General features: G+C 37.1%; 1 long non-coding RNA gene across 1 annotated transcript in view; it reads right to left on the minus strand.

The window, feature by feature from the left end:
- LOC145534235 (uncharacterized) overlaps nt 1-14,451 on the minus strand; it is a 191,961-nt gene that overhangs the window by 74,220 nt on the left and 103,290 nt on the right. Inside the window, exon 3 of the long non-coding RNA XR_014074368.1 lies at nt 4,195-4,307. This is a non-coding gene — a long non-coding RNA (uncharacterized LOC145534235). The remainder of the gene's footprint in view (nt 1-4,194; nt 4,308-14,451) is intronic.

Raw genomic sequence — 14,451 nt, forward strand, 5'->3', positions numbered from 1 at the left:
GAAGTTACTTTTTGTATGCTTATATAAATGCTATTAAAACAGTGGTCTGTGTTTTTACTTTGCAATATACTGAAAGTCAGGAAACATGGTATATTCAGATGTTTCTTACATGCATTCCTAATCATTCTTTAAAATATATTTTTTGAATATTCCTTTGACAACTGTTGCGGCTTTCGCCTTCCTAAGACTTTCTGTTTTCCCATTTTAAGTGCATAAAAACTTGTGTTCCTTTATAGTCATTAAGCTTAGAGATTTATCTGGCTCTTCTGTTCCAAAGAAATCCATGTATTGTTTATAGAGACATTCCATCTCATTTTAGTAAATAATAGAATTGGGGAATCAACTAGTGAGAGTTTCAGGTGGAAATGGTTTAAAATGCTACAGTAGTTACATTTTTAGAAAACATGCCATATTCAAATGGAGCTGCTGCTCATGTAGAAAAAGCCAAGATCTAATTTTCATGAATATATATATAATTACTTAGGTATACACGTACATATATAAGAATTGCATTTAAGAAGCTTATATACACATATTTTGTGTGTGTCTGTGTGTGTGTACTCATTTCCTTTATGAACATGCAGAAAAAAATAGTCAATAAAATCCTCACAATATACTCTTATTCATCATGAAATTAACATATTGGACAAATATTTCACCTGAGGAATTTCAGAGTGATAAAACATTAAAACATTCACTAATTAAATTTTCCAAATTATTGGTAAAGAGAATAATGGTGTGGCCATTTCAAAAAACATAGAGAAAGGTTTCAATAAAATTCAACACTCAGTTTCTTAGCAACATAACAAAATGGAGTCCTTTCTATATCATCACAAAATATTTACCACCAATGTCAGTGCTTTATTGACTATAAAATCAAGAAGTGATGAAACATGACAAATTCAAAAAGATTTCACCCACGTGCAAAGCTTTAATAAGAAATGTAATTATCTGGGACTATATCAAGCTGTATAAATTCTTAAATTTACACATAACTTGTATGCAGAGCACATCATGTGAAATGCAGCACTGGATGAAGCACAAGCTGGAATCAGATTGCCAGGAGAAATATTAATAACCTCAGATATGCAGATGACACCACCCTTATGGCAGAAAGAGAAGAACTAAAGAACCTCTTGATGAAAATGAAAGAGGAGAGTGAAAAAGTTGGCTTAAAATTCAGCATTCAGAAAACTAAGATCATGGCATCCGGTCCCATTACTTGATGGCAAATAGATGGGGAAACAGTGGAAACAGTGGCTGACTTTATTTTCTTGGGGTCCAAAATCACAGCAGATGGTTACTGCAGCCATGAAAGGAAAAGACGCTTGCTCCTTGGAAGAAAAGCTATGACCAACCTAAACAGCATATTAAAAAGCAGAGACATTACTTTGTCAACAAAGATCTGTCTAGCCAAAGCTCTGGTTTTTCCAGTAGTCATGTATGGATGTGAGAGTTGGACTAGAAAGAAAGCTGAGCACCGAAGAATTGATGCTTTTGAACTGTGGTGTTGGAGAAGACTCTTCAGAGTCCCCTGGACTGCAAGATCAAACCAATCTATCCTAGAGGAAATCAGTCCTGAATATTCATTGGAAGGACTGATGCTGAAGCTAAGCTCCAATACTTTGGCCACCTGATATGAAAAACTGATTCATTTGAAAAGACAGTGAGGCTTGGAAAGATTGAAGGGAGGAGGAGAAGGGGACAACACAGGATGAGATGGTTGGAAGGCATCACTGCCTCAGTGGACATGAGTTTGAGTAAGCTCTGGGAGTTGGTGATGGACAGGGGAGCCTGGTGTGCTGCAGTCCATGGAGCTGCAAAGAATAGGAAACACCTGAGTGCCTGAACTGAACTGAATGTCAAGCTGTATAAAAAATATTAGCCCCAGTTTAACTTTTAATGGATAGTAAGACTAAGCTGGATTCTAGTTGTATAAAATGCAGTGGGCATATGAGGATTTAATCTGTGGTTCTTTTTAGGAGGAAGTAGGATTAGAAGCTGGGAGCTAAAAGGGGGAAAAAAAAGTATTTTTTACATCATACACCAGTTTAAGATGATTATAGTATAATATCTATAAAAGGTAAATTAACGGAGGTTATACTTGTAATCATCTTAAAATTGGCAGTTGCTGCAAATGGAATTTTTGATGATCTCCAGTACCTGAATAATTTTCTTATCCTCACTAACAAAGACGTACAAACATACACTTATGATTTATTTCATAAAACCAAGATATCATTCTTTTCCAAATGCCTCAGGTATTTATCACACTACTGCTATTCTATCAAACATAATCATTCAGTTGCTTGCATTTTTGCTAGTCTGTCAATATCACTGACTACAAAATACTTCAGAAAACATTTAATTATGACAACTAGTGTACTTTAAGTTCTTGAATACTGTCATTCACAATGCTTTCAGTTCCTTTTATAAACTTCATGGATGACTACTTGTTATGTTTAATAAAAGAACTAACTCTTATATCCTAGATGTATAAGTAGAACTCATAAAAATATTCTGAAGAACATGACTTTTACAGATCATTATTCTCTAATATTACTTTATGGTGTTTTAGTGGACATTTGCATTTGACCACTACTTTTATCTCAGTTCTTGAGCATATTTAAATATAAATGCATCCACTTGAGCTGTATGCATGTAACACATATATTCATTAGTGTTCAGCTCATAATTTTTCATGTTTGTCACTGATTTAAAAAAAAGTCACATGTTTTAGACTTATAGCTATTATTTTAATATAGATAAAATTTTATAATAATATGTATATTTTCTAACTTGGATGCTCTTTTTGATTGCCTTTTTATCAATTTTAAATAAATAGTTATTTTGCTATGGAAATTTCTTTATAAGAGCAATTTTTATAATTTATTAAGAAAAGCTCCTTTCTTTATCCTATTAACTATTTAGAATTGACTTGAAATAACCTGAAAATTATTAAATTAATCTGTATTTGTATTTGAACTGACCATAGAAACCATAGCCAGCCAATTACTGACTAATTTATTCATTCAGCAAATCATCACTGACTCCTTACACTGTTCTAGCACTAGAGTCTGGAGAATACAGTAGAGAATAAAACAGAGTTACTGTCCTTATTGAACTTAAAAGGATAATAGGTAAGAGAGAAAGAAAAAGGTTTATAATAGAGAGTATCTTAGATCAATAATTTTCAGATGAGGAATCAGTTGAGAGACTCTATTAATCACATGTGATGAATGCAATGAATTTAAAACATTTAAAGATTATGAACCTGGTTGCTTTGACTTAGGGAACTACTATTATCCAGGTGATAAGACTTTGTACAAGTCTTTTAAACATATTAATAGACTCACTTTCCTTATATTAAAACATATCAGTGGAATGAATGGACTCAGAGGTACGGCATGTTTTCAATTTTAGCATTTGTGAGTAAGGATAAATACATTAGTGTTTGAGAAATTAGAATTTATCTAAACTACCATATCCAAAAAAATTGAATTTCATTTATGTAACAGTGTATCTGTATTTTTACATAAATATTCCAGATAATTATCTGAGGCATTTGTTGTCTTTGTTGAGTCTCTATGTTGTGTTTGACTATTTGCGACCCATGGACTGAAGTACGCCAGGCTTCCTAGTCCTTCACTATCTCCCAAAGTTTGCTCAGTAACCATAGCTTTGACTGGATGGATTTCTGTCAGTAACAGATGTCTCTGGTTTTTAATATGCTATCTAGGTTTGTCATAAAATGGCAACCCACTCCAGTATTCTTGCCTGGAAAATCCCATGGATGGCGGAGCCTGGTAGGCTACTGTCCATGGGGTCGCAAAGAGTCAGACACGACTGAGTGACTTCACTTTCACTTTTCCTTTCAAGGCTCAAGCGTCTTTTAATTTCATGTCTTCAGTCACCATCTGCAGTGATTTTGGAGCCCAAGAAAATAAAGTCTGTTACTGCTTCCAGTTTTCCCCCTTCTACTTGCCATGAAGTGATGGGACCAAATGCTGTGATCTTATTTTTTTTTGTTGTTTTGTTTTCTAATGTTGAGTTTCAAACCAGCTTTTTCAGTCTTCTCTTTCACCCATTTGAGGGGGTGAGGGATGTTATTCCTATTTCCTTATTTTCCAGAATTTTCATTTAAAAAAAATGAAAGATCATTTTTATGGGTATGCAAAGTAACTTCAGAAATACCTAATGACATTTAAATAAGCAGTAGTTATCTGTAGTCTGGCATGCTGCAGTCTATAGAGTCGCAAACAGCTGGACAGGACAGGACTTAGCAAGTGAACAACAGCAACAATTATCTGTAATGCAAAATAAAAGATATATCAACTTACTTCAGGCTATTATAGTGTTAACTTTGGTATTCTCCTACTAGCAAGCCAAACTATAAGGATAAAGACTTAGAATTGCCTTTAGCTCAAGAAATTCTGTTCTGCATACCAATATTGCCTACTACCTACCTTTCTAGATTCCACAGGATATGTCCTAATCATTAGTGGTCTCAGCTAAGATGTTAAGTATTAATAGATGTGACATATAGTGCACCAGCACCTACTACAAAGCACAGTCACAAAAATTTGTTACATTAAAGCTGTAGATCATGCTATAAACAAAAGGAAGACTGTTCTGGTTTGATGACTCTCTGCTTAGAAAGGGTTAAGCTGTTAAAATATGCATCCATGAATCAAAAATAAAAGTAGATGGTCAGGCTTCCCTGGTGGCTCAGTGGTAAAAATTCCACCTACCATTGCAGGAGACACAGGTTCGATCCCTGATCCAGGAAAATCTCACTTGCTGTGGAGCAACTAAGCCCGAGAGCCACAACTCCTGAGCCTGTGTGCCTAGAGCCTGTGCTTGGCAACAAGAGAAGCCACCACAGTGAGAAGCCCACACACCACAAGGAGAGAGTGGTGTCTGCTCGTCACAACTAGAGAAAAGCCCGAGCGACAACAAAGACCGAGCACTGCCAAAAATAAATAAATAATTTAAATGCTAAAAAACAAACAAACAAAAAGACATAGTGAGGCGAACCTTTTGCTAATTATTATGAGCTGAATTGTGCCCCTCTCTCCAGCTCAAATGTTAAACCCATAACTCCCAATATAATTATATTTGAAGGCAGGGTCTTTACAGAGGTAATTACAGTCAAATGAAGCCACTTGTACGAAGCCCCTGTTCTTAAGAACAGGGCTTCCCTGGTGGTGCTAGTGTTGAAGACTCCGCCTGCCCAAACAGGAGAGAAGAGATCCAGGTTCCATCCCTGGGTTGGGAAGATCCCTTGGAGGAGGGCATGGCAACGCACTCCAGTATTCTTGCCTGAAGAATCCCATGGACAGAGGAGCCTGGCAGGCTACGGTCCATGGGGTTGCAAAGAGCTGGACAGGACTGAAGCAACTGAGTGCTCAGGCACCCTTATAACAGGAGGAAGAGACACAAAGTTTTCTCTGTCGGTAGAGAAGAGGCCTTGTGAGGTCACAGCCAGAAGGTGCCTGTCTGCAAACTAGGAAGAGAGGAATGATCAGAGACAAAATTTGCTGTCAATTTGAACATGAACTTTTAGCCTCCAGACCTATGAGAAAACATATGTCTGCTGAATTTAAGCTAACCAGCTGTGGTATTTCATTAAGACAGCCCAAGTTGACTGATACATTGACCCACACATTCATTTACATAAAAAGTATTACATATAAATATAATTAGCTATTTTTTTGTGGCCAATTACCAAATGTATTCTACTTAAAAAAGACACCATGAATCCACTATGGCCGTCGAAAACAGTATTCTGTAAATTTTCAAAAAAAAAAAAACAAAAACCAGAAAACAAAAGGACATAAGCTAGCACACTATGGGATTTCAAAGCTGGATGATAGAACTTCTTGATGAGGACATGAAGGACTCCAGGGACTAAGCTTGGATGTGATTTAGACCTTGACAAATAGAGAGCATTTTGGCATTTGGGTATTGTTGTAGGAGGATTCTGTCAGATGGAACAGGATAAACAAAAGTTTGGCTGTGAGCAAACAGAAAATATGTTGAAAAACAGCAAGGAACCCAATTGGCGTATCTTGGGCTCACTCTCCGTCACAGCGGTGGACAAGTGCTCATACATTCAGTGTTTGGCGTGCTTCTCTGTGTTTCAGCAACAACAACCATTTAGCACTCACTCTCACACAGACACTTAATATTTCAAAATCGAACTGTGCTAGTGGTTAGGTATGCCAAAACTAACGGCACACTTTAAAAATGGATTTTTGTTGTATTTTCTACTTCAATGCATTCTAAATTCTCATACAGATTCAGATGTCTTAGCTTTAGGTATGCTTAATTAATAGGACATTTACAATTCTGTAAGTTCTAAAGATTAAAAGAAAAATGGATCTTTGTGCTCAAATACAGAGTACCTCAAACTCCACATACTTAAATTTCTATTGTCATGAATGTACTATAGAAATTACCCAAGTCCAATTCAGAATCATTTTTTTAAAATCTGTTAATAAAAAGAAAAGCATGAAGTCTCTGTGGAATGCCAAAAGAGGATTCACTTCTGTAATGCTATTTTTGTGTTAGAGAAGAAACCTGAAGCAAAACAAATTGTGGGAAATTACATTAAGTTTGCACAAAGTCAAGTTTGAGACTTTGAGATTAAAAGAGAGTGAACTTTATTCAGCAAAATTATCAGGAAAAGATTTACATTTTTAAAATAATGTCAGTGTCTTAAAATATAGACGAGAAATGATAGAAATAAGGTCAAGTTTTAAGCATTAACGTCCTAAATAAGAAGATGAAGCAAAATGTACCTGAGACATAGATGAATGTTACAGTTTGGCCAGCACATTAGGTTGAGAGAGAATCATGAGAGACAATTTTCAGTGACTGGTTGGAGGTAGATTGTGCAGGCTGTTAAATGCTTTGTGGAGATAAGTATTCAAACTGAAGGACATTAAGATTTACGAAAGAGTTTTAAGGGTAATATTTGAAGGAAAAAAAAACCAGGAGATTTATAAGGTATTTCTGAAATAACAGGAAAGAGCTTCTAATATGGTAGTAGATATATGGATTTAAATCCTAAGAGAACCAGATATGTAAATGTATAATTCATCATGCAAAAGATACTACTTGAGTTCTTCGTGTGTGAAATATCACAAAGAAAGAAAATCTAGCCAAAACAGACAAAAATTATAGGCAGAGTCTTCAAATGTAATGATGGTTAGGAAGAATACAGAAAAAGAGGAAGCAGATAAAAATAATGATGAAGACAGAAATCAGGAAAATTCTCCCAAGCATCTACGTTTCCTTTGTTAAATCTGACATTTGATAACAGCATACAGAATAATAATTTGTTTACTCTTTCTTTTATTAAATATTAAAAATCTTAATAAATCTTAGATTGCAGGACTTGTATATGCCTTCAGCCTGCAATACACATTCCTGAGTTACACTATATCACTCAAGTTTGCAAAGCTATATTACAACAGGACAAATTATAACACACTTAGCTTGCTTAATTGTAGCTCAATACAGATCATTAAAATCATTTAAAATCTCTTCTGAGAACAATAGATTTCAATCAGTCATTGTCATCGCATTTACCTGGATGTGCTGTGTGCTTAGTCGCCCATTTGTGTCCGACTCTTTGTGACCCCCTGGACTGCAGCCCACCAGGCAATGCTCTTTCAACAAATGAAAGTATGACAGTGCAAGATGATTTTCAAAGAGATACTAAAATAAATACTGTTTTTACAGAATGAAATGGAGAGGAGAGAATAATATGACTTAAAATGTGGTTGGCTACTACTGGCAGTGCTTTGATTAAAATTCTGGACTATTAAAAAAAAATTTTAACTGAATTTAATCAAATTAGCCAAATTTCCTCAGTTCTTTCTTAGGTATTCCAGTTCATAATAATGCAAATTAAATATCTTGGTCATGAAAATTAACACCCTGGATATGCAGGCATTTTGATGACGATTGCTTCAGATTTTTTGTTTGTTGAACTTTGGTATCACCAGTTATTTCCAATAGACAAGAAAAATAGCCAAGAATTAACTCATTATTTCATAATTAAAATAGGGCTAAAAATGTTGAGGATTATATGGTGATTGGTGGCTAATAAGGTTCTTGCATTTTATGTTATTCTGCTAGGAATTTTTGAAACTAACACTTGTTAAATTATGATATTTGACTGAATATAAATACATTACTAAATATAACAGTACAATACATGGGTTGAAAATTTCAATTAAATTTGTCTATTACAAAATCCAAGACATTTTAAAAGTTTGATGCAGATATAAAACTAAAAATCATGTAAAAAAATCATAAAAAAAGAAAGAAGAGGGAATATGAAGATCAATAAATTAGTAACCAAGCATTTTTTTGTCTTTCTTGTCTATCACCATTTGCAAAAGTCCATGGCATTCTCAAGATATTGCTAAACTTGTGTTTGCCTAACTCGAGGGTGGGATGATTTGAGAGAATAGCTTTGAAACATGTATATTACTATATGTGAAACAGATCTCCAGCCCAGGTTCAATGCATGAGACACGGTGCTCAGGGCTGGTGCACGGGGATGACCCTGAGGGATAGGATGGGGAGGGAAGTGGGAGGGGGGTTCCGGATGAGGACACATGTACACCCATGGCTGATTCATGTCAATGTATGGCAAAACCACTATAATATTGTAAAGTAATTAGCCTCCAATTAAAATTAATTAATTAATTAAAAGATACTTTTGTGACTCTCTTTGCTCAAATTTCTTACAAAGTTTTCAATCTTTAAGCAGCATTGGAAATAAATGTGATAACTAAACTCTCTACAGTGGTTGAACTAACAAAATGAAAATATTTTTATAGAATTATTTCTATTTTAGAGAAGGGTGATTCTTCCATCCTGGTCCTCTTACATCCTTTCAAAAGAGATGTTTCTTAATTGTGTCAATTAGAACACTTAAATATGTTTAAATTCATCTAATGTCCATCTTGGAAAATTTAGAATTAAGCTTGATATCTATTCACTTTCCTCTACATCTTTAACACCAGATCTCTTCTAAGATTTATTAGAAGACTATTTCAGTTTTTACAAGATATACATATATATATATATATAGAAATGTTTATTTTTAAGATTGAGTAAATGATTCTAAATTATTTCCAACTAATGACACATCAGCTGTCTATATCTCCTCTCAATCACTGGAATATTTTCTTTTCTTCAGAATACCTTTTCTCCAACTGCTGTTTATTTTTTATTAATCTATATTAAAATGCAATTTGTAGAATACTGTGTGATTTTCTCTTGCTTCTACACAGATACCAGTTAGAAGCTTATAAAATTGCCTCCTACATCTACAACTTACAGGACAGTTTGATGCTGAACATGTTGAAATCCCAAATTTCCCTGAAATATTTGCTTTCTCGTTGTCATAGAAGCACAGACATCCCTTGTCTATGGACCACACACTCTCACTTAAAGCAGGTGCTCTCTAAAACCTGCTCTGGGAAGATACGACCGTATCACCACAGAAATGTCAGGATTTATGGAAACATACATAGAATGCAGAATTAAGGACTACATAAAGGAGATCAAACCAGTCAATCCTAAAGGAAATCAGTCCTGAATATTCATCGGAAGAACTGATGCTGAAGCCGAAGCTCCAATACTGTGGCCACCTGATATAAAGAGACGACCCATTGGAAAAGATCCTGATACTGGGAAAGAATGAAGATAGGCAGAGAAGGGGATGAGAGAGGATGAGATGGTTGGATGGCATCATTGACTCAATGGACATAAGTTTGAGCAAACTCCGGGAGATAGTGAAAGACAAGGAAGCCTGGCGTGCTGCCGTCCATGGGGTAGCAAAGAGTGAGATACGACTTATTGACTGAACACAACTTTTCAATTGAATAACAGTAAAAATATGCTGTTGATTTATAAAAAAGAATAAAGAAGTGAAGGAGGAGGAAGAGGACAAGTGGTCGCTCATGAAAGTTCTGGCAAAGATACCTGGAGCTGGGACCAAGAGTTTGCTGGATGGTACTTAAAACATGGATCCAGGGAGAGTCCTTATCAAACTAAACAGAAAAATCAGAACTGTCTTACATCAGTGTCCAATAAGGGAGCATTCAACTTCATGAAGTGGGACTATTAAGCTCGATTTATCATATTTGGCCCAAGAACCCACCATCTGATACAATTATTTGGATGGCCCAGAGAACCCCCTATTTTTATTAAGGCAAAAAACAATACACTACTGAGGAAGTCACCAGGAGTTCTAAGAAGTTTAGGACTAGTTTTCCTCGGTAAGCCAGATATTCTGTCCCAGAAGTGGGCTCCCAAGTAGCAGCGGGAAAGATGCCCTCTGGCCCTGTACCAGAAGGACAGAGAGGAAATGCATCACTTAATGGTAGAGTTAAGGTGGCCATCATTTCAAAATGACCATCCAGCCCTGAGTGGGAAGCAGAATCTCTTGACCTGCAACAATTTATGGCAGTAGTTGATAGGTCTTGAAGTCACTAGCGTTCAAATAGATAAATGGCTAATGACAGTGTTGCGTGATTTACACAAGAAAACAAAAAACAGAAGCTGGCAGACAGGTTAATGAGTCAGACACTACAATGAAGAATGATGACCTCTTATCCAGTTTCAGATTTAAATCGAGTTCACTGACCCAGAATGAAGAAAAGGCCAGAGCAGCTTGAGGTGAGAGGCCGCAAAACCATAATAAATATATTCAGTGTGGATTCCTTCCCAAAGAGCTTCTAAAGTGCTCACCAAGGTAGAAGTCACTGAGGAGAGGAGGCTTCCCAGATTTTCAAGGTCTGCTGCTTACAGGGACTGATGTGGAGTTGACACTTAAAGACCTAAAATTCCATCGTGGTTTTATAATGAGAGTGGAAGTGAAACAAGCCAGGAGATAAATGGAGTTTGTGCACAGCTCAGTGAATCCTATAGGTTCAGCATAACTACTGTGGTAGGCAAAACAATGCCCCCTCCCAAAAGTCCTTGTTCTAATTTCTGGAAATTGTGGAGCCTTACCCCACATGGCAAGCAGGACTTATCTGATGTGATTAAAGCAAAGCCTTTGAATAGTGAGATTATCCTGGCTTATTAGAGAGCAATCAATGTAATTCAAAGAGTCCTTATAAGGAAAAAATGAAGCAGAAGAGGCAGAGCTAAATGAATGGAAGCAGAGTTAAAACTGACATTGTTGTTGTTCAGTCGCTCAGTTGTGTCCAACTCCTTGCCACCCCATGGACTGCAGCACGGCAGGCTTCCCTGTCCGTCACCATCTCCCAGAGCTTGCTCAAATTCATGTCCATTGAGTCAGTGATGCTATCCAACCATCTCATCCTCTGTCATCCCCTTCTCCCACCTTCAATCTTTGCCAGCATCAGGGTCTTTTACAATGAGTCAGTTCTTTACATCAGGTGGCCAAAGTATTGGAGTTTCAGCTTCAGCATCAGTCCCTCCAGTGAATATTCAGGACTGATTTCCTTTAGGATGGACTGATTTGATCTCCTTGCAGTCCAAGGGACTTCTCCAACACCATAGTTCAAAAGCATCAATTCTTTGGCATTCAGCCTTCTTTATGGTCCAACTCTCACATTCATACATTACCCCTGGTAAAACCATAGCTTCAGCTATATGGACCTTTGCTGGCAATGTAATGTCTCTGCTTCATAAGAGCCACATAATGAATGAAGGAAGAAGTTTCCAGAAGCTAGAAAGGCAAGGGAAAAAAATTTACCCAAAAACTTAAGAAAGGAACTCATCTTGATGTTAGCACCTTAATTTTGGATTTAATAAGACCCATTTGAATTTCTAACCTCCAGAAATGTAAAATAATAACTTTGTTCTTGTTTTAAGATGCAAATTAAGTTACCGTAGCGATAAGAAACTACCTTGCAGTTATTTTATTTTCCAAGTATAATGGGATAGATACACTTAACCTGATGGAAGCCTCACACCGATTCCCTGGCCTGTGAAATAAGGGCATTACGTTGCAAAACATCAAGTGAAAGCCCATTAAATGCTTCCCTCCCCTTACCCACCACCTAATACACACATGTACACCAGTGACAGTAAGTCAGAAGTAAAGTCACAGAAATTAGTGCACCTTTGAATATTTCAAAAATGTAGTGAGAGAGGCTTCTATCTTCCCCTGTTTAATTTACCTCTCTGGACAGTGTAGAAACAGATGGATCCTGCTCAATGGCTGTGCACAATGATAAGCGTAAACAGGTCATAACTCAATTGCATTTGGTGTCCTGGATGCTTTATGCCCATGAGAGCAGAGAAGCATGGCTTCAGACACCTGGCAGAACTTAGTAAATATTTTCTTCTTAGTGCACATGAAGATCAAAAGCAAGCTGAGAAGAAAATCTTTGCTCTCTGGACTCAGGGGTACTTCTACTTTCTATAATCATATGGTATAAAGGGATCTTAAGTATGTCGACCTTAGGAAGAACACTATGCTAGTTAATATATTGATGTGTGTGTACATGCTAAGTCACTTCAGTTGTGTCCGACTCTTTGTGACCTCATGGACTGTAGCTTGTCAGGCTCCTCTGTCCATGGGATTCTTCAGGCAAGAATACTAGAGTGGGTTGCCATGTACTCCTGCAGGGAATACACTGATGACAAGAAGCAAATTCCTGGTGGACAGGAATGGGCGAGAAAGACACATGTATGCCAAGGGTAGGAGGTGAGACCCGTATTTGGTGAAGTAGTCAGGATCCTAGTTTCCCCAAGGCATGCTTGCACATCACTTCTTTCTAAAAGTTAAGATGCTATACCTCATGCCTTATACAAGTAATAACAAGGCACAGAGTTTGCTGGCACTTCCAACATTTTGGAAGCAACACATAGTGCCCTTGGGAATAGAACTTTGATTCACCTTTTCAAAAACTCAGGAAACTGCCATTTTCAAGATGGTAGCAGGAAAAGGGAAAGCTGTGGAAAAACTTCAAGCTGCGGTGGAAACTGTGCCACTCCCCCAGGTCGGTGGTTCAGGATATAGAGTGACGGCGGATGTACTTAAAGTGTGGAGGCTCTGAAAATACTGAATTAAAGAAACAACACAGACTCCCCAGTCTGTTGAATGGTCATGTCTTCCAAAAGAAAACTGTTCAGCTTGAAAAACAGCTCAAGACTTCTGATTTCAGTAACTGCATGTAAAGATCTGGGAGGCTGTCTCTCCCATTATGAGCACCAGCAACAGCAGGACGAACTAAAAATCAATGACTTTTCTTATACCCATCACAGAAATGAGTTTGGAAAGCAAACAGCCACCCTGAAATCTGGAGAAGCAGGTACGCTCATAGTGATCTAGCAGCTGAAATCTGCTTATCTGAATTGGAACCCATTGGAGCTATATACTACTGGGAAAACATAAGTGGTAATTTTGACAAAGGGATGGAGGCTGATTGTGGACTAGTGCTAAAGTAAGACATTCCTAGAGGAACAGTCTTAGGGGAGACCCCGCATTTCCCTGGGCTTTCCCTCCATGAACCTCACATGGAAAAATTCCCTTTGAGGCCCCACAGAGAAAAGGAAAAATAGTTGTAAATATACCCAGAGCCGTCTTCACAGAAAAAGCATATGCTCTGGGAAAAAATAATTCACCAGACTTACCGAAGCATAGGAAAAAATAATTCACCAGACTTACTGAAGCATGTTCTGAAACTTCATCCCAGATGGCTGAAGGGAACGTCTCTCCACTCCAGCCTCTTTCAGCCTTCCTGGCCCCTCTAAGTGGGATGACAATAACCTAGTAACCCAGGGTTGAGACTTTAACAATATAAATTAATAATACTGTAGCCAGCTAAAGGATTGGGGGTAAATGACACAAAATTTTATGAGGGAAGAAGAGAGAGAAAAACTCGTCAAGTCGCTAGCAGAGACACAAGGCCACTAAGAGACTGAGAATGAATCAGATTGTTATTGAATACTCTAATCTGCTACCCCTACCATCATAGCACAGGCTTCCAGTTCAATAACAGTGGGTTAATGTGAAAAGAGCTGTAACACACAGACTCTTTCCCAGAAGCGAGGCCCCACTTTCAATAAAAAATTACAAGATATAACCAAAGATAAGGAGATAATGGGCATAAGGACACAAACTAAACACCCAGCTGAGACTCAGGTATGACACAGATGTTAGAAAGATCAGATAGGGAATTAGAATAATTATTTTTTAATGTATTAAGTAGTCTGAAGAAGAAAGTAAATAACATACAAGAACATACAGGTAATATAAACATAAAGACTAAAACTCTAAGAAAAAAAGCAAAAGGAACTGGTAGAAGTCAAAACTCTGTAACTGAAATGAAGGCTATCCTCCAGCATGATGTGATCAAGCAAAGAACAGTGAGTTTGAAGATATGTCCATGGGAAATATCCTAAACTGAAATGCAAAGGGGAAAAAGACCAAAGAAAAAATGCTTA

Source organism: Giraffa tippelskirchi, chromosome 14 (genome assembly GCF_054371585.1).
Source record: "Giraffa tippelskirchi isolate mGirTip1 chromosome 14, T2T-mGirTip1v1.2.pri, whole genome shotgun sequence".
Lineage (NCBI taxonomy): Eukaryota > Metazoa > Chordata > Mammalia > Artiodactyla > Giraffidae > Giraffa > Giraffa tippelskirchi.